Below are 19562 nucleotides of genomic sequence, written 5' to 3' on the forward strand. Positions count from 1 at the left end.
CACCCGTGGGGTTCTCCCAGCAGCTCCCCTGGGCGTCCCGCCCCGCCCCAGGTCTCACAGATGCTAAAACGCTTCAGGATGACATCTGGGTTTCCTGAAGCCTCTGCTGAGATGCCTTTTGTCAATCAGCATAACCTTGACCCCAGGGGCCGTAGGCCCCTTAGCAGGTGACGAGCTGGGCTGCCCTTGGTTGGGTTCATGACCTCCTGGTCTCCAGGGCTGTGAGGTGCTGACATCAGACAGGAAAGACCCTCTGGACACCCCTTCCCTTCTGCAGTCACCTTTTGGGGATGTGCTGCCCTGTGTTTTCTGCATTTTGTGGCCCTTTCATTTCTTTGAAACAGCAGACACCCTCTATTGTTGATTGCGTATATTTTTGGTAATGTAAGTTGCATTCGAAAAAGTGACCCAAGACAGGGGGAAGGTATAGCTCTGTGGTAGAGCACGCGCTTAGCATGCATGAGGTCCTGGGTTCAATCCCCAGTACCTCCATTAAAGAAACAAATAAATTAATAAAAAACCTAATTATCTCCACCCCAAACAATTAAAAAAAAAAGAAAAAGTGACCCAAAATGACCAACAGTTGGATGGATTTCCGTGGAATGAACGCAGCTGGGTCAGCCACATAGATAACTCCCCTCTGACCTTCGTACGTGGAATAATACACTTGTGTTTGGTGTTTTTCACTCAGTCATAATGTGTGTGAGATTCCCTTCCCAGCAGATGGCCTTGAGTCTCTTGGTTTTCCTCCTTTGGGTTTCTTAAGGCTGTGAACTGTCTGTATTCTGTGCTTGTCTTGGCTTCAGCTCGGTATCCATGAAGGCAGGCAGATCTCCTTGTAGAATAAGCCTGGTGTGGCAGCATTCAAACTCAAGGGCAAGGAATTGGGTCTGGAAATTGTGCATCCATCTCTGGGTCCGTCGTTGGGGGCTTTGGTGTTACTTGGAGATGGAGCTTGAGGAGTGACAGTCAGGTTGGGGGCTTTCGGGGTGCGCCCTGGTCTATAGGACGAGAGTACATTTTCACAAGCCGTCTTCCACGGCGAGTGACCATGGCACGTTGAAATGCAGTGCACACCAAAGGGAGGTATGACTTTTTTATTAGTCACAATAGCTCTGTGAATCCAGATGTGGCCGGAACGTACCAAGCTACTTTGGAGGTGCTCTGTCCAGGGGAACACTAGAGACACACTGTTACAGGGGCATCCGGATGAGCAGAAGTCCAGGAAACGGGAGGAGACGGGGCTGGCTAGAGGGATGGTTAGGTAAAGTTTTACTGGGAGAAAAACTGATCAGACGTCCAGTCATATAAAGTGTGCGTTCCTAAGAAGTCCTCAGGGCAAGCCTTGGCCAGTCCTGACCGGAGTGTTACCTGGGATTTGTCCTGTTCCGTGCTGTTATCCGAGCCTGCTTGTGCTAACTTACGTGTGTAAACCGCTCTGACACAGTCGACTTTTCGTTGTTTACAGGGTTGGCTCGTTCTTAAGATTTCTTCCATTCGATTTGCTCATGTCCCAGTGAATGTATCATTTTAAAAATAGTTTTTCTCGTTAATCTGTTTGGCATCAGTAGCTGCATTTCTTCTTACTCATAATGCAGGAAAGGGGTGGGGGGAGGAATATGTTATGGATTTGAAAGGCCTATATTGTTAGGTGGTTAATACCAGCCAGACCTTGGAGGGTTAAAAGGGGGCCATGTTGTGTAGATGTACAAATCCATGTTTTGTGAGCAGAATTCAAGATAGCTTTGGGTGATCCCGCCCTTCTCTTGTACCCTGACTGTTTAAATATGTTTGTTACGGGTCTGGAATTTAAAAGGATTTTCAGAATCCTGCTTCACAGGAGACTTGCTCCTTGGTCCTGAGTGTGGGGGGGGTCCAGTGATGGGGTGCTGCTCAGTCTTCCCAGGTGTGCCGTGTTTGTTCGGGGAAGAGTTGCGTGCTTCCCAGAGGCCAGGTTCCACCCTGGGAGGCTTGAGGAGAATTCGAGGAAGAGGAGATGGCTGTGACGCGGGTCTGTCACAGACCAGCCTCATTCATAGTGTGTGTCCTGAACTCGCAAAAGGCTGTTACTGCAGAGTTTACTTTTGTATGTTTACCACGACTTGTTTTTAGTAGGGAACCCAAAGTAAGGCAGAACAAACTTGAGCTTTATTGACCTCAAGGGATTGTTCATTTAAATATTGCCCATTAAATTATGTACTCAAATGAGCATATGGTTAGACATCTCTTACAATACAGACATCTGCTAATTCTGTTAAGTGCAGACGGACGTCACATCTAATCCCGGGGTTTTGTGTAACTGAATTGAATTCACGTCAGTGAAGCATTACTGATGTAAATGTCTAATCATCAATTAAGATGGGAAATAAGCTTGCTTATTATAAAAGCTGGATGCCTTTCCTGGTGTAGCTTTAAAGCCAAGTTCTGTGTCCTCGTAGAACGGCAGTAGAGAGAAGGGCACTGCCTTCCATGAGCTTTGGACCCCCCCCCCCCCAAGTGTTTCTTTTGACCACTGTAACTGTCAGTTTTCTCCAAGGGGTGAGCTGCTCACAGGCTTCTGAGCGTCTGGCAGTAAATGACAGGCGGTGTCAGTGGAACTTACATACAGTCATTGTTCTAGTACTTTTTAAAGTGGCTTCAGATGACAAAGCGTAGCCTGCTGATCGGCTGCTTGGGGAGGGCTCACCTCCTCAGAAGCGAGTAGTGGATGCTGGTTGGTGTTGGGCTTCCTGGCTCCCAGCGCCTCTCCTCCTGGCACCCCGATTTCCTTATAAAAATCTCTTCCCTGTGGTTACTTCTTGGCTTGGTGGGGGGGACCCTCCCTGTGACCATGGCCTTCCAAGGGTCAGCCAGCCCAGTCCCTTTGCTTCCTGCCCCTGGTCCAACCTGGATGATGGCCTTCTGATCTCTCAGCCAGTCTTCTTTTAACTAAACTTTTATTTTGAGATGATTGCGGTTGTGGGGATATAGGGAGACGCCATGTACCCTTTACCCAGTTACTCCCAATAGTAACGCCTTGCACAACTCTAGTGACAATATCACAACCAGGATGGTGATGTGGGTATGGTCAAGAAACAGGTCATTTCCATCACCACGAGGATCCCGCACATGGCCCCTGTAGAGCCGTGCTTCCCCCTCTCCTGCCCTCACCCCCACCTGCAGCCCTGGCTGCTGTCCCTGTGATTGTGTGATTTTGAGAATAAGGCGTAAGTGGAATCAGACGGTGTATGTCACCGTTGGGGCTTGGGTGTTTTCACACAGCATGATTCTCTGGAGGTTGGGCCACGTGTACATGTCAATATTCATTTTATTGCTGAGTTGTACTCCATACTATTCACCTGCTGAAGGACCTCAGGCCAGCCTCTTGCTTCTCCGCTCCTAGGATTTGGTCCTGACATGAGGAAGTAAGGAAGGAGGGTGGGGCTGGAGCATGTCCAGGCAGCCATCTCTGTCCTTGGCATCCCAACCGGCTGGTTTCCACCCTCGGGCCAGTGCTGATTTCCCGGTCTCCTCTTCTCTCTCTGGAACCTGCTGGGGCGGTTCCTGGTCCCGGGGTTTGCACGGTTCCCCATCTCCCTGTCATAAATTCCACTTTGCTTTTGAGCCTCTCCGGCAGAGCCCGAGGTGATCCAGATCCCAGTGATGACTTGGCCAAATAGGCCCCGCTGGGCGCTCACCGGCCTCCAGGAGGCCGGAGCTCAGATAAAACAGTGCAGCGCTGCCCCTCCGATGTTCCAGTTCCTTGCTCGGTGATGCAGAGTTCCCCTGTGAAGCCTGTGTGTGCAGACGGGCCGTCGTCCCAGGTGCATGAATAGCAACGTGGAAAGGTATGGTCTTCCTCTCTGTCAGAATACCACGGCGTTCCCTTTCTGGCGTGAATAGCAGCGTGGAAAGGTACAGTCTTCCTCTCTGTCAGAATACCGCGGCGTTCCCTTTCTGGTTACACTGTATTTCTTTTAGCCTCTGCTTTGGGTTGCCACCTCTAGTGCTGCTTTTCTGAGGATAAAAAGTTCAGAACCTTACTCTGTAGTACAACCCAGCTAGTCAGTTATTGACCAATTAGCCTGGAATTTCACTTGGAGCCGAGGATGTTCCCGAGATGACTAGAGTCTCTCTTGTTCCTTCAGTTTCTGGTTTTGAATTAACAGGAGTTCGCTGTATTAGACAAGAGGCATGTCTCTGCCCCAATCTGTTCCTTTAAAGAGCTCAGGTCCAGGCGAAAGGGCCTGGGAGGAGGTTAGTGCCCTTGGAAAAGGCCACAGGGTGGTCTGTAAAAAAAAAAAAAAAATCCGACACTAGCTCCCAGCAGCATACCAGCTAAAGCCTTGATGACTTGGCACATTCAGTTCACTAGATTTACTCTCCATGCTCTGCTCTTAGTGATCTTCCTCCCTCCTCCCTGCCGTGGTGGGGAGAACCAAACGTCCAGCCTTCTGATGCCCAGGCCACCTGTAGGATTTGTCCTGCCGAGACCTGGCTAGCTCCTCGCTGTTCCTTCGTAGCATCTGTGACTGCATCCTTGTTGCCACTGTCTTGAATTTCTACCTGAGCTGGGTCTGCCCAAGGCTTGCTCTCTGTTACATCCCGTCATGCATGCACACACGCTGTACCTCACTAGTGCGCACGTCTGCACGAATCGCAGTTTTTCAGGACTGTTGAATTAGTCCCGCTATAAAAATGATTATAGAATTGTTGCAGAACATTTTTATGCTAATAATGGAGGCTAAAATTTACTAGTAGACATACGACATTCTCTATTAATGTCGGGCAGGAAAGGCAGAGTTCTCTAAAGTACATGACAACTTAAAACTTTTTTATAAGAATGCTCATAGATAAAGTTAAATTTTTAAAAGTAGTTACTAATTTTCTAAGATACAGGATAATCATGGAATAATCCTAAGAAGTACCTTGGGGGAAATGGTATTTTCTGCTGGTGTGTATATGGACTATGCAAGTGTAATTTTATATATCATGCTTTGAAATTCTAAGCCACAGGTGTTATTATCACTTTTTTTCAACTCCCAGAATATATCGACAGTCATTTAAAATTATTTCTTCAAATAACTGCAGGATTGGTAGTTGTGAAAATTCACAGCTAAAAGATCTCAAGAACATTCGTCATTGAACTGATGATTTTATGGATAAGGGAACTGAGGCTCAGAAAGGATGGGTGGTTTGTTCCTGATGTGAGTTTGTGTCTCTGGGGAAAGCGGGGAGTTTATGCTCTTTCTTCACTTCCTGGTACCCAGCCTGTGAGTTTCCTCCCGTGGATGGTATAGTCCTGGAACCCGCCTCACCCGATGCCCCTGGCATGCATTTAAAACAATCCAGAAAGGTCAGGATCTTTAAAGCTTTGAGAGTGTAGCTCTTGGTGGGATCTGTCAATTGTTTCCTATATAAGAAGAAAGTCTCTTCTTACGTGGATTGTGTTTCTTGGGTGCTCACAGACCTGGCACCACCGGCTCGCAGGGAGCCCTGGTTGGTCTTTCCTGCTGGGGGTGGGAGCCATTAGCAGTATCCTGTGGCAGGGCAGTGTGCACCCATCTACCTGCCAGGACTAAGGGAGGCGGGCAGGCGGGCAGGCGGGCAGCCAGCTGGAGGCGTGTCCACTGCTGTGGAATTCTTAGGGAAACCCAGGCTTGGAACAACCTGGTCCCCTTCTGGAACCCCTAGGTGGCTGTGTCAGCAGTTCTCTGTGCTCATCTTGGTAACCTTTTCTTGTGGCAAAAGGAGGGTGTGTTAGGGCTGTCTTAACAAAGAACCGCAAAAGAGGTTGTTTAAAACACTAAGAGTGTGTTGCACCACAGTTTGGAGGCTGGGCATTGGCATCAGGGTATCGGCAGGGTCGTACTCTCTCGGAAGGCTCTGGGGAGGACCCTTCCTGGCCTTTTCCAGCTTCTGGTGGCTCTGGGTGTTCCTTAGCTCACAGAGGGACCGTTCCAGTCTCTGCCTCCTGCTTCATGTCATCATCTCCCCTGTGTGTCTGTGTCCACATTTCCCTCTTACCAGGACATCAGCCACTGGGTCAGGGCTCACCTTGATCTGATACGACCCGGTCTGAACTTGGTTACATTCGCAAAGATCTCATTTCCAACTAAGTTCACGTTCGCAGGCACTGGAAGCTAGGACTTTGACATATCTTTTTGGGGGACACCATTCAGGTCATACCAGAGGATCATAAAATTGTTTTCCTGAGATATAATCTACGTACAGGAAAGTGCGCAGATTGTAAGCACAGGCGTTGGATTTTCACATTGCAAACCGCACGTGTAACCTCCACCCAGATGAAGGAATAGAAGGTGTCAAAGACACTCTCTCTTTCTGTGTCTCTCACGCTCACACTCCAAGCCTCTCCTAAGGAAAACCTCGGTTGGAAGGCATTTCCCCCGGCTCTTCAGTCTGGTCTGTGCTTCCAGGGTGTATCTTGTACACTGTGGACCCTCAGACCAGGTGCTCTGCAGTGAAATACCCTACGGAGGGTGTTAGGAAGAAGTTCATGTCCTGTTTTTGAGCCTTAATTGTGTCTCCTGTTTTTCATTTAGGAAAATGTCGTGTTGAACAATTTCACTTTTTTGCCCCAGCGGCTTCCTGAGAACTCTGTTATGAGGCACATGGTTATAAAAACAGATTGCAGTGTCAGTAGCAATGAATGCATTTAAGTTAGAGATTCTGGCCAAAGTTCTTGTATCAAATCGGTCCCAAGTATGACCCATTCCATCCTAAAAGCAAGATTCCCACTGTGGCCGTCACTGCCAGCTCAGGAGAATGCTGGGTCCTACGTGGGGCCCCCCCGTGTTACCACTTCGGGTGCCTAGACTACAAGGAAGGACGGGTCTCCTCACTGGATGGCGGGGGTGGGGTGGGTGGGCTGCAGCCCTTCTCCAGCCCCGGCTTCTGTCACGTAGTGAGGGAGGCGAGGCCAGAGCAGCCTGACCTGCGGGAGGGACAGGGACACAGGCTGCAGTGGCCTTTCCCTGTCCTCTGCATTTTCTCCCATGTTAAAGCCACAGGAGCTGCTGATTGCAGCTCTCCCCTTCATATGTGCACAGTAACCATCACAGCAGGTTACTTCTCTTTGGGATCCTCGGTGTGCTTTCCTGAAGAGCCGGCGGGTGTGGGGAAGCCTGGCCTGACCTCTTACCCCGTAGTTGTTTAGGAGTGGAAGTCAAAGGCAGCAGATTCTCAGTGGGGAAGCTTCCCTGTGGTGGGTTCTGCAGGCACCAAGCGGTAATGAGTGAGAGTGAACTCTGAGCAGCGCAGGATGGCAGCTTGCAAATCAAATTTCTGACCATGGGAAGCTGGATTGAATGGAGAAGGGTCGGAAGAAAGAGGAACACAGGAGTCCGCCCTGACTACAAAATTCTCCTTGATGACTTTGATTTCAAGTAAATGGTACAAGTAGGGAGGCTGTAGCTCAGTGGTAGAGTGCGTGCCTAGCGTGCACGGGGTCCTGGGTTCAATCCCCAGTAACTCCATTAAAAAATAAATAAAAGCTAAACCCCCACCCCCAAATTAAAATAAAAAAATCTGTCCCAAGTAAATGGCACAAGTAGTTTTTCCCAGTTTCATGTCAGAACCACCTCAAAGGATAACTTGAGAGGTACGGAGATGTTCAAGGCCCTCTTTTAAAAAGAGAGCAAGAACGTTAACATCTACTCTTTCCTTTGTGATTGATGCTTTAAATTCTTTTTTAAATCATGTAATTAACTGTTCTCTTCGTAGAGTGCTTTTCATCTTTTATCTCAAAGTTGTGCTTTTGATGTCAAAATCTAGTGAAAGAAAGTTCTTGGGTATTTTAGCTATGTTTGGAACCTGTCACTGTTACCTACATTGATGTTGTTTGTAGAGTCCTCGGGCAGAAGTTTTTTTTTTTAATACTCTGTCATGGGAGATAGCTGCCTCCTGCTTTTTTTTTTTTTTTTTGAACACAGTGATAAACATCTCAAATAGTGCCATATGGCGCCTAGCGGATGAATGTTTATTTTGCGACATGTTCTGTCCCTGAAAGGGTGGAGTGAAACACAGGGCATGGGATGAAGGCAGGCTACAGCCAGCTTCACAGGCGGCCTTGATGCTGAAGCGTTGCCATGGTGACTGTTATACCGCCCCCACCTGGGAGGGCATAGCACAGCCTTGGGGTGTGGGGGAGCTGTCATCTTGGTGCCTGGCTCTGCACGCTTCTGCCCTTCGTGAACTGACACCTAAGGAACTCTCTGGTTGGCTGGTGAGTCGTTCAGTCGTCCGCCTGGGGAGAAAGTAGAAATGGGCTCCCAGGCAACCTGAAGGCCTGATAGATGGTTGCACACACCCCCTTCCCGTGGAGCACAACCAAAAAGCTTTTGATGTTCCCTGTCCTGGCTGAGAGTGAAGCGCTACTGTGTCAGAAGAAGTAAGTCACGTTAGTTTGTGTCATTTTTCCCCTGCTAAGGCTTAAGAATGTTTCCATTTCCCCCCCAAAGCTGTGAATGAACTTGGGCGAAATGCCTGTGATCTTGGCTGCTGAAAAGTCAGCCGAGGGTTTCTGGTGTTTCTGTGCAGTCTCGTCATGGTTGGAGTAACTTAAATCTTCAGTGTTTTTTTCTTTTTTTTTTTTTCTTTCCTGTTTTTTAGATGACAGAGGAGGGTTACAAGTTAGGTGATAACTCGGCTATTTTGGTTTGATTCTAAAGTTCAATTGACTGTGGAGAAAATATATTCCTGGGGAGATGAGTCTAATGTATCTATTGAAAAACCCACTGTCATGTCCCGTCCATGTAAACTCTGGATTTTGTAAGTACCCAGCCCTTATTCCCGACCATGATAGCTTTTTTAAAGTGCATTATACTCCTCTGTGACCAAGGCGTGCAGGCATTAGATGGGAACACACGTGGGGACTTGGAGCTGGTAGATTTCTAGGGCACGTGCGTTATGTCTTAGTCGTAGATGAAAACCTGAGTACAGCAGGACACTGTAGGTTTCCTTAGCCTGTTTCTCAGACATGATAATAAACTCTACCCCTCAAGATGTATTTTTTTTATTACAAAGGCTAACAAAGTTTTAGTGTTTCGAACTATCTCATTTGGTGTTTGATTTCTTAACATTATAAACATGAAAAGAACAAACGGTTTGGATTTAAAGGAATTATGACTCATTAATGTATCGATGTCTTCTGGATGAATGGGCCCGGTTTTCTAAGGCCCTTGCCTCAGGCCCTTTCAGGGACCCCTGGGTGGGTTTGCTGCTGCCCTGGACGCCCAGCCCGTGCACATCCGGCTCTGTGTCTGGGGCGCCTGACCCGTCAGGTCTGTCCCTCGTACGGCAGCTGCTACATCCAGGGCACGTGTTTGTTCATGGCCAGAGGAGAAGGGGAAAGGTGGTGCCAGATGTTTCTGCCCCTTTGATAGCAGAGACAAAGGCATTCCTCAGGGGCCGCCAGCTCACATCCGCTTCCACCTCCTCTCGGGACCATCAGGCTGCCCTCCCTGCGAGGGGACAGTGGCTCATCCTGTGTCTGGGGCGGGGGAGCGGTTCTAGCTCTGCGCGGAGCGGGGCTGTCGGTACCATAGATGCTCTGATTCTAGTAATGGTGCAGGGCGGCGCCTATGAAAGATGGGGTCCTGGAGAACGTGGGCTCAAGTGAAGCCCTGAGAGAGGCCAAGTTGGGAGAGGCAGGAGGAGGATGTGAGGGTAGGCGTTGGGGAGATCACCTTGGGGTGGAGGGTCCTGTGTGGCCGTGGAGTCTGACACACTGGGAAGGGAATTACCCACACCAGAGGCTGCCCATTGGGGGTTACACAGGTGTGACTTTCCCATGTCTTTCTTTTTTTTTTTCTGGTTCTCAGTTTTAAGAGCAAATGAGTACCTGTAAAAATTCAAGATTTCCAGCTTCTTAAAAAAAAAAAAAGGGAAGACCTGCCGGCACCAGGTGTTAATTTCCCCAGGTCTTCTGGCTGCCAGCACTGGGTAGCAGCTGCACCTTTGAGGGGACCCTGCCACCTCCCCAGGGGCCCTCTCAAGGGCTGTGTCTTTGCACCCCAGGCCCCTTCCTTCCCTGCCCTATGAGCACCTGTGTGTGCAACTCGGCGCCTCCTGCATGCCCCACCGTGCTGGACCTTCGATGCCTGTCTTTTGTCCATTTGGGCTGCTGTAACAAAAACCGCTGCAGACTGGGTGTCCAGAGACTAGAAGCATTTATTTCTCCCAGCTCTGAAGGCTGGAAGTCCATGATTGAGGTGCCGACAGATCTGGTGTCCAGGGAGGACCTGCTTCCTGGTTTCCTGATGGCGTCTTCTCCTATCTTCACATGAGGGAAGGGGGTGAGGGAGGTCTCTGGGGCCTATTTTACGATAACACAGATCTCGTTCATGAAGATTCCACCCTCGTGACCTCATCACCTCCCAGAGACCCCCACCTCCTTATGCATCACATTGGGGGTGAGATTTCAAAATGGGAATTAGGGGGGACACAAGCATCCTGTCTGTGGCAACATCCCTGGGAAGACTTGTTCAGAAAGGCAGCCCTTCGAGGTTTGCAGATACACACTACTATATATGAAATAGATAAACAAGGAGGTCCTACTGTACAGCACAGGGAACTCTATTCCATATCTTGTAGTAACCTATAATGAAAAAGAATATGAAAACAAATACATGTATGTATATGCACGACTGAACTATTATGCTGTACACCAGAAATTGACAGAACATTGTGAACCGACTGTACTTCAATTAAAAAAAAATCAAAACAAAGCCCCCCCCAAAAACAAAACAAAACAGGCAGCCCTTCTTCTGGACAAGATCATCCATATTTTATCCCATAAAAAGATGAAGGCTTGCGGGGATCTCCGGCTCGCCCACAGGGAAGGTGAGCCGGCCTTGGCTGCAGCCCCTCTGGGCAGCCCCTGTCTCACATGGCTGGGTGGCCGCCTTATCTCCGGGAACAAGCACTGCTCCTTTGAAATAGCAGAAGGCTGGGAACGTCCACTACAAATAAACAGCCGTGTGTTCTCACAAGCGGGGACCCTTTGTTCTCATGTCCAGCAGTTAGTTCCTCTTCCTGTTCCTTGATGGCCTATCAGCGCTTTCAGATTGCTTTTTCTCTTTGAAAATTGCGTAATTAGGTAATTCCTCTCATCCCTGTTGAACTGGTGCTTCAGTGTCGCCACTGCTCATTTTCAAAAGATGCCTGAGGAAAGGGTTAGGACCAAGGCAGCTCTGTGTTCCCAGACTGGTGGGAAGCCTGCTTGCTTTTGCCCGGACAGTTCTGGATTCTTGGAAAACCAGCTTGAGAGAGCAGGGCTGTGGTGTCTTCCTCCCAAAGTGTAAGGTGAAAGCGGGCTTTTGACAGGAACTTCACTGCGTAGCTGACCCGTTGCCCCTCTCCAGCGGGGCAGAAATGTTGCCTGTTGTGTTGCTGCAGACACTGGGATGAGGGGGGCAAGCAACAGAGATCCAATGGGGGTTTTGTCCTCCAAGAGATGGAGGAGGTCCTGCTGTGGGGCCAGCGGCGTTAGCAGGGAACCATGAACAGGGTTCAGAGCCCTGGGCGGTGATGCACCCAGGGTGTCCGGGAGGCCAGGAGGAGGACGTCGAGTCCCACGGGGGGCTAGCGGGGGCCTGGTGTGGCGCTCAAAACGGTGACGTCTGGCGTGGGCCCAGGCAGCAGTGAGTGTGCGTATCAGAGGGTCGGGTGTGAATCGAGGGGACCCAGCCAACAAAGCCTGCAGGTGAGAAGGACCATTTTTCCTGGAGAAAGGAAAGAGGCTTCTCAGGTGCCAGCCTGTGAGGTTTGGGCAGGGCTCGTGGGCTCCAGACAACAAGGCCCGTTCTGCGTGGCAGTGGTTGCTGCCACACACTGGCTCCACCTGGTCTCGTGGGCTGGCTTCCTGCGTCGCTGCTGCTGGAAGGGGCTTGTGTGAGGCGGGGGGCCGCCTGCTTCCTCCCCTGGTGGGTGGGTTTTACAGCGCAGCAGGGTGAAAAGGGATCTTAGGGGTGAATGTTCCCTTTTTGGGATCCACAAGAGCTGTGATGCGTGTCTTGGATACTTCATCCTTTCTCTAGAGCAGGGATTCTCAACGCAGGGGATGATGTTTTTTGTCCCCCAGGGCACATTGCGGAACATCTGGAGACATTTCTGGTTGTTAGAATTTGGGTTGGAGGACGTCCTGGCATTTAGTGGGTGGAATGCTGCTTCACAGCACATGACTGTGCACAGCACGGCCCCACGACAAAGGAGGCAGCCCCGGTTGTCTGGGGTGATGATGTGTGGCCGGAGAAACGTGGCCTGGTGTTCCTGTGCTGGACCCTCCCACGCTGTGTTTGGTGGACATCAGCGCTGTTTCCGGCTTTTAGCTGCTATAGATGGTGCCAGTGTGATCGTTCTTTTGGTTAATACATGTACACGTGGCTGACTGGCAGGTTGTTCTGTTTTCCAAGTGGTCGTGTTGATTTATGAACCCACCCAGTCCCCAAGAGTTGCAGGTGTTAGCAAGCAGCTCAGGTATCTGCCGACCGATGAAAGGATAAAGAAAATGTGGCATGTACATACAGTGGAATATTAGCTGTAAAAACGGAAGGATGCCACGCATCACATGTTACATGTGGATGGACCTTGAGTTCCACAGCTGGACACGAAAAGACAGTCCTGTAAGATTCCATGCGCACCAGGTACCCAGAGTGGACAGGGTCACGGAAGCGGAGCAGATGGTGTTTGCCTGGGGCAGGGGAGATGTTCACTGGGTATGGGGTCAGTCTTGCAAGATGAAGTTCTGGGCACCAGTTATACACAGGGTACTTAGAGTGAACACTGCTGAACTGTACACTTAAACACGGATGAGGGTTGATTTTATGTGTGTGTGTTTTTTTTAAACCACAATTTAAAACAAGAGTTACAGGTGCTCAGGCCCTCACTGGCCCGTCTCCTCAGCATGCTGACGTTCGTGTGGTGGCACTGGGCTCTGTTCCGGCTCAGGGGAGCAGAGGTGCTGTGAATGTGATGGGAAAGGGGGTACCACAGGAACCAGAGGTTAGGTCATTGTTGAGGAGGGTCTGAAAGGGAGAACTGGGGGGTCCTGGACGGAAAAGAGCCTCTGAGAAGCCACGCTCAGCCAGCCCCGGGAGCTGGACGGGAGGCTGGCTCTGTACGGCCACCTCTGCGCGGGCCAGGGCCAGGGCCCGGCACATCCTGGTGGGCAGACGGGGATGTGGAGTGATGGGCACTGGGGACCCCTGCATCACCTCCTCGTCCTCTCCTCAGACAGATGCTGCTTTGCACCAAATCTCATAAACTGTACAATGATGGAGATTCCAGAAAATGTAGTTCCCACTTTAACCACGAGGACCCCGTGCTACACCTGAGTTATAAACACTTGACCTGTGCATACATTTCAGAGGGCCATCTGGGGAAGTACACATTTCTTTTTTTCCCCTTTGCTTGATAGCAAATCCATGATATTTAAACCATGTCGTATTTTAAAGAGGCATTTGTGTCTTAGCCTGAGAACTTAAACTACCGTTTAAGTCATGTGTGTTTTTTTTGAATGGGGGAAATGGGATCTGGTTTCCACATAATCTACTTAGGTTAACCTTTTGTAGAACACCCCATTTGTAAATTGCAACTTTCTGTATTGCAAAAGCTTTCTGTAAGGCTGCAGCAGCTAATGAAAGGAAAAAGGAAACTTTAAATTAGGTTTAGAGTGAACACTAAGAACGTCTAGGATAACTGAGCTTTGGGATTTCTTTCCCCCAAAACAGCGTTGTGTGGAAGGGCTTAGAGAGCACTCAACCTAACCAGCGTGGAGCACTGTAAATGAAGCAGTCTCTCTTTACTGCGTAAGCGTCTGCTTTCCTCCCGTTAAAATCAGGGGACCATCTGTTACTGACCTTGACTGTCGAGGAGCCTTGCCAAGGTTGTAGCCCCTATTTGGACACCAACAAACTAGAAGTAAAGTGATTTGTATACTTGTATAATAGTTCTAGCTTGCGGAATATTTTCATAATTGTGTCACTTTGATTCTCCTGATGGTCCTGGGCTGTGAGACAGCTAGCTTTTACCGCCATCGTTCTGGGTGACAAAACCGAGGCAAAGAGAAACCAAGTCTTTCTGCACAGGGTGTGGCTGGGTGCTGGAGGTGAGGACGTATCTGGAGCCCGCCCGGTACTCAGCCCCTCCTGCGCTCTGAGGGGCCCTTCCCTCTGTGCCTCGGGCCCTGCGTGCCCGTTGCCGCGCCTCTCACAGGATTTATGTCTGTCAGGGTCCAGTTGGGACACAGAAAGCATACGGTGATTTGAACAGGGAATGCTTAATAGGAAGTGGGATTCGGCAAACTGGCCAAATACCAACTCGCCCCTTCTCTGTCGGGCAGGGTTGCCATAGAGACCGAAAGACCCCCGCAAAGCCTAAAGTATTTACCACGTGGCTCTTGATGGGAAAGTCTGCTGGCCCCTGGTGTAAATAATTATTAACTATTAACACGTTACGACTTACTATCAACTTATTGAGTAACTGATTATTAACTAGCGACTCCTTCGGGGTAAGGAAAACTGTAAAGAATGCAGACCTGGCAGCTCCAAGGAGCAGTCACCACCTCTAAGACTGAGACAGATGACCTAAGGAAGGAAGAAGGAGGCGTGGGTCTACCCTCCCACTGCCTGCCCCCTGCCGGGCTCAGATGCAGAACTTCGTGGGGTGGGCGTCCGGAGGCCCGCTGGACAGCAGCCGGCAGGAAGCTGCCCCTTGTGCAGACGTGGCCGTGGCAGCTGGCCAGGGTGCTGGGGGGACTGGCTGGCATGCCAGTGCAGCCCCCGGGAAGCCACCCGAGGGGACGCTTCTGAAAGTGGCCAGGGAGCTCCCCACTCAGGTGACAGTGGAACTTGCAGGAAGCCGCTGTGGGGTTAGCGACTGCCCGGGAGCAGGCAGAGGCGAAAGCAGGCTGAAGTCGGAAGGGGAGCCCTCCCTCCTCCTGCGTCCCTCCAGCGCCCTCTGCTGACGACGCTGGTGTGGGACCAGCTGGCGGGGGAGATACGGTGGTGGGTCTGGCTGCAGCATTGCCCCGGCCAGGCAGTGACAGGTGGGCCAGGAGTTGAGACGTGGTGCGTTGCTAATGGGCATGGTGCTGGAGTGGGTGCTGGCCCATCTTTCTCTTTCTGGGTCGTGACTCCCTCACCAGGCAGTGGTGTTGAGAAAACGCTCCCTGAATGTTGCTCTCCAGAAACTGGCCTGTGTCCCCTGGCATGCTGTGTGACCTGAGGCCGGGACACTGCAGAGCCCTGAGGCCCTAGACCGTCGCCTTGTGTGGAGAGGAGGCACATCCCCTGGGCTTTCTCCTGCCCCTGCTCTTGGCTCAGAATGAACCCTTTCCTGCACTTCTCTGTCCCAGGCGACCTGGCCCCTGAGCTGCCACTTCCCACCCTCTGATGCAGGTTCCTTTCCCTCTCTGTTTCTTCCTGCCTCTCCTCTGTTTCTGTTGGGACTTCTGGCTCCTACCCGCAGCCTCCACAGCCTCCAGACCTTCCACGCATCTCACTGGCCTGCTCTGTCCGTTACCCTGGCTCTGTCCCCTTGTCCAGGCCACGCCTGCCTTTCTCAGTCTTACTAAGCCTCCTGTGATGATTCAGCCCTCACTGCAGGGATGGGTGAAGGCAGTGTGTTAGAGTCTTCGCAGCAGACCTTCTATTCTCACGGTGAGACTAGATACCGACTCGTTCTTCTCAGTCCAAACCTATGAGGTAGGTTCTTGGTTTTTTTTTTTAGCACTTTTTGCATGTGGAGGTGGCTACCCTTTTTCTTGCTTTTTGATACATTGCTTGTCAACCATGAGGAAAGGAATTGTTTTCTTTCATGATTGAAATTCTGTTTGTTGTTTTGAGACTCGGTACCCAGACATTTTAGTTTGTACACTGTTCTTGACATATGTGTACTGAAGATCAAAAATTCCATAGTTGTGATTCTTTTCCGGCTTAAAATATGGAACATACTTTTTCTTAACAGACTATCAGGTATGACTGTCTTCAAATGGGACATCTGGGATGTCTTAGTTCCCACTAATTGACAGTTTAATATCATAAACACTACATGCTGAAATTCCCAGTTTTTGGTGGCACATTGACAACACATTATACGGGAAACTGGACTAACCTGACCAGGGACAGGAGGAGTCAAGATCAAGCAGTGGTTTTCTTTAGGAAGTAATTCTACTAAGAAACATGGGAATGGAGATAATTTTAAACGTTCAAGACGTATTAAGTGCATGACGGTGACACCACATTTCCTTTAGTGTGCTTTGTGCTGTCGGGTAAAAAAGACTGCCCCCCACTCCCCATGGAAGGTTCTCCTGACACTCAGGACAGCCAGAGCCTCCTGGATTTCAACATCCCACTCTTCCCTGGTTGTACCACAAAATAACCACCGAACAATTTCACCTCTTAAAAGAAAAGCATTTATACTTCAAAAATGAGATGAGGTGGGTATTCCTTTCTCTCAGCATGTCATACAGCAACAGTGAAACTTTCCTAAAATAGTTGATGAAATATTCCTGGCTTGTACTAGTTAGGGGACCAGGGGCCCCTGATGGACGGGTGTGTGATATTTCGCGGACCCTGCGTCCTCCTCTCCTGCTTCCTCAGAGGCTGTGCTCGCCTTGCCTTTTTTTTTTTTAAACACCTTTATTGTGATATGGCTCCTGAACAGTAAACTACACATATTTCACATGTACAACTTGATGAATTTTGATAGATGTGTGCACCCATGCAACCACTACCATGATCAAGATAGCTCACATCTCCATCACTCCCCAGGAGGAGCAGTTTTTGAATTCGGTTTCCTGGTTAGCCGCCTCGGCCTGTTCTCCGTTTCGTTTGTACTTTTCTGAAGGTTTGTCTTTTCTGGCTGCCTTTCTGCTTGTCCGCACTTTGGTGGGAGCAGGCTGAGCTGACAACGTGCAGATCTGTTCTTGGGCTCCCCCGTCCTTGCCCCTTGCCCAGCTAACCTGGGTCTTGGGTGTCTTGGTGGGGAGGGTGCCTGAGGGTGTCTGGGGGCTGAGAGCCTTCTGGAAGCTGGGCTGCCTGGCCGCCCTCGCTCCTCCCGCCACGGGAGACTTGGGGAGTGGGGTGCGGTGATCATCATTGGTTCAAGCCTCAACACATTCAGGTGTTCAGTTTTCGACGGTCTTCTGGTCTTCTCTGTTAGGAGAGATGCACTCTGATTATTTCACAATTTGTTACTTTCCCTGGATGAGTCAGCTTTGTTTCTGAAGCAGCAGGGCTCAGGAAGAATGCATAAAATATTTAAATTAAGCAAACAGAAGAGGTGACATCTGAGACAGTCCGGGCTCACGAAAGGCGGTGCTTCCTCACGTGTTCCTCCCTGGACATCAAGCGTTGTGGAGACAGGCCTAACCGCAGGCTCACGGGTGTGTTTCACGGCCTTTGAAATGCGATACTGGACTTAACCGATCTCCCTCCTTCCGTTTTGATCTGCGGGTGTTGCGATTTTCCACATCACTCAAGCTCCACCTCTGAGCAGCGCCGGCAGGCCTCTCTCCGCGGGCCCTAGACGTCCAGCACTGAGCACGCTTTGAGCACTCCTTCCCTGCTGCTGGAGCCCTTGCCGGCACCACTTTGCCCTGCCCTGCGTTGCTTTGAGCCCTTGTTTCTGTCCAGTACCCAGATGGGGTAGGTTGCCTTGGCATCTCGTTCTTGGGCAGAAGGAAGTCGTTTCATGTCTCCCTGCAGGAGATGGGCTGCTAGAAGTGTCTGCTGAATAACAAGGTCACTCCCCTGCTTCCGTGCCTGCCTCCTGGGCCCCCACACCTGCAGGATACCATCCAGATTCTGACTCAAGGTCAAGTTCCTAATCTTCCCCTCTCTGCCCTCATCTTCAAACACTCCCTGCTGAGCGCTGTGCACCCCGCCCGGCTGACGCTCCTCGGCCGCTGCTTCCTGCCTGTGTGCCTGGCTTCGCGGCGAGACCCCGCGGGGCCGTGTCCGCCCCTCTCCGCCCGGCCGGCCGCCTCAGGTTGCTGCGCGCGCGGGCCTTTTCATCCTGAAAGTCTTTCATCTCCAGCCCAGACCGAGCTGAGCCGGGCCTCGCGCACCCTCACTGCCACCCTGCCACCCGACGTGGTTCCTTTGAGTGCGAGTCCCATCCCCTACTAGAAGGAAGGTCCTCTGGTCTTCGAGAGTGTCATTCTTGATGCTCTGTAACATGCGTTCAAGGAAGTATGACAGCTTGGTTCCAAAGAAGACTTCCATTGACTGCCTCCTCCTCCCCAAGGCCGCTGTTTCCAGAGAAAATATTGCTGTAAGAACAGCAAGGCAGTCTGCGCATTTGGGGACACGTCAGTCTCAACTGGGGCCGTCAATGTTACTTTCCCCGACAGAAGGCCAGTTTATAACTCAAACTGGAATGCTTGGCCTGGTGCGTGAACTTGGGGCTTTCCTTCTGTCAGGGGCACACGGGACCTGCCTCGTGGGTATGGAGTGATTTTGTCCCCACCTGCCTGCCTTTTTTGCAAAGGGACTTTTTTCAGAGCTACAGAAGTGATACTGGCAACTTTGCCTGGCAGCTGGAGGACCAGGTGGCTCTGCTTGAGGCCTCCTCTGCGGACGATCTGCTGTCCCCTCTGCTCCTTGCGATGCCAAGCACTCTCCGGACAGGAAATGCAGGGGACGGGGACAGGCCAGCATGTGTCTGTGGTGCATGGCACACTGCGGTGCTGGCGGGCAGTCATCACCTGGTGAGACTAGGGCCAGCTTCAAGTTTATTCTTCACCTGGTTTGAGCATAATGGACCCTACCTGATCTGGGACATTTGGGATCAACAATACAGAGTGGAGGCTTTCAGAGCTTCTTTTTCTTTTACCCCTGGTTTCGCCCTGAGCGCAATAAATAACAGATACCTTCTTTTGGTGAGGAAGCCAAGGGGGAAGAAAACACCCCAGCTCCTTTGTCTCCCAGACCCAGAGCCTTTTGGCCGGGGACGTGGGTGGCGTGGGGTTGGGGTGAGGTGGATGGATGCTCTGGAATGCAGTCCACCATGGAGGAGCAGCTTGGGGAGTCTCTCCAGGTGATGGGAAGCAACGCATTGTTGCCGCTCCTTTGTGCTGAAGCCCCAGTTGGATGGGCTTCGGGAGTCCCACAGACCTTGTCTGTACAAGGCTTTAGGGGAATGAGACCACAAACCCCACCGGGTCATGGCTGAGTCACACACAGGTGCTGTCTCACCTCCACAACAGGCTGCCTTCAGAAACTGCTGGAAGGCGCTGCCAGTTCCTTATAGTGGTTTTGCCTAAAGATTTTCTTGGGAGCCTTGAATTCAGAGGCATCGTTGTAAGGAGGTGGACACACATGCTCGCTCTTAGACTGGCTCAGGAAAATTGCCTTGTTTTTAGGTACTAAGGAATGCATAACTTCGGTGGTGGTAAAATGTAACGTGCAATTTACCATTTTAACCAGTTTCAGGTGTGTGATTTAGTGGCATTACATACGTTCCCGGTACTGTGCGGTCATTCCTACTGTCCATCTCCAGAGCGTTTTCATCTTCTTCCAAACGGCTCGTCTGTGCACAGGGAACAACAACTCTCCATT

General features: G+C 50.7%; 1 protein-coding gene across 8 annotated transcripts in view; it reads left to right on the forward strand.

Annotated features, from left to right (window-relative positions):
• The window catches only part of SHROOM2 (shroom family member 2), a 113485-nt gene that overhangs the window by 31641 nt on the left and 62282 nt on the right, over positions 1 to 19562 (forward strand). The window contains exon 1 of one of the 8 annotated variants that reach the window (XM_032475863.1): positions 3528 to 3827. The exons of 6 other annotated variants lie outside the window; for them this stretch is intronic. The gene's annotated coding sequence lies outside the window, so the exon portion shown is untranslated. Of the gene's footprint in view, positions 1 to 3527; positions 3828 to 15633; positions 15705 to 19562 lie in introns of those variants that run through there. One more of the 8 variants, XM_032475865.1, reaches the window with a different exon arrangement.

This window comes from Camelus ferus, chromosome X, assembly GCF_009834535.1.
Source record: "Camelus ferus isolate YT-003-E chromosome X, BCGSAC_Cfer_1.0, whole genome shotgun sequence".
NCBI classification, from domain to species: Eukaryota; Metazoa; Chordata; class Mammalia; order Artiodactyla; family Camelidae; genus Camelus; species Camelus ferus.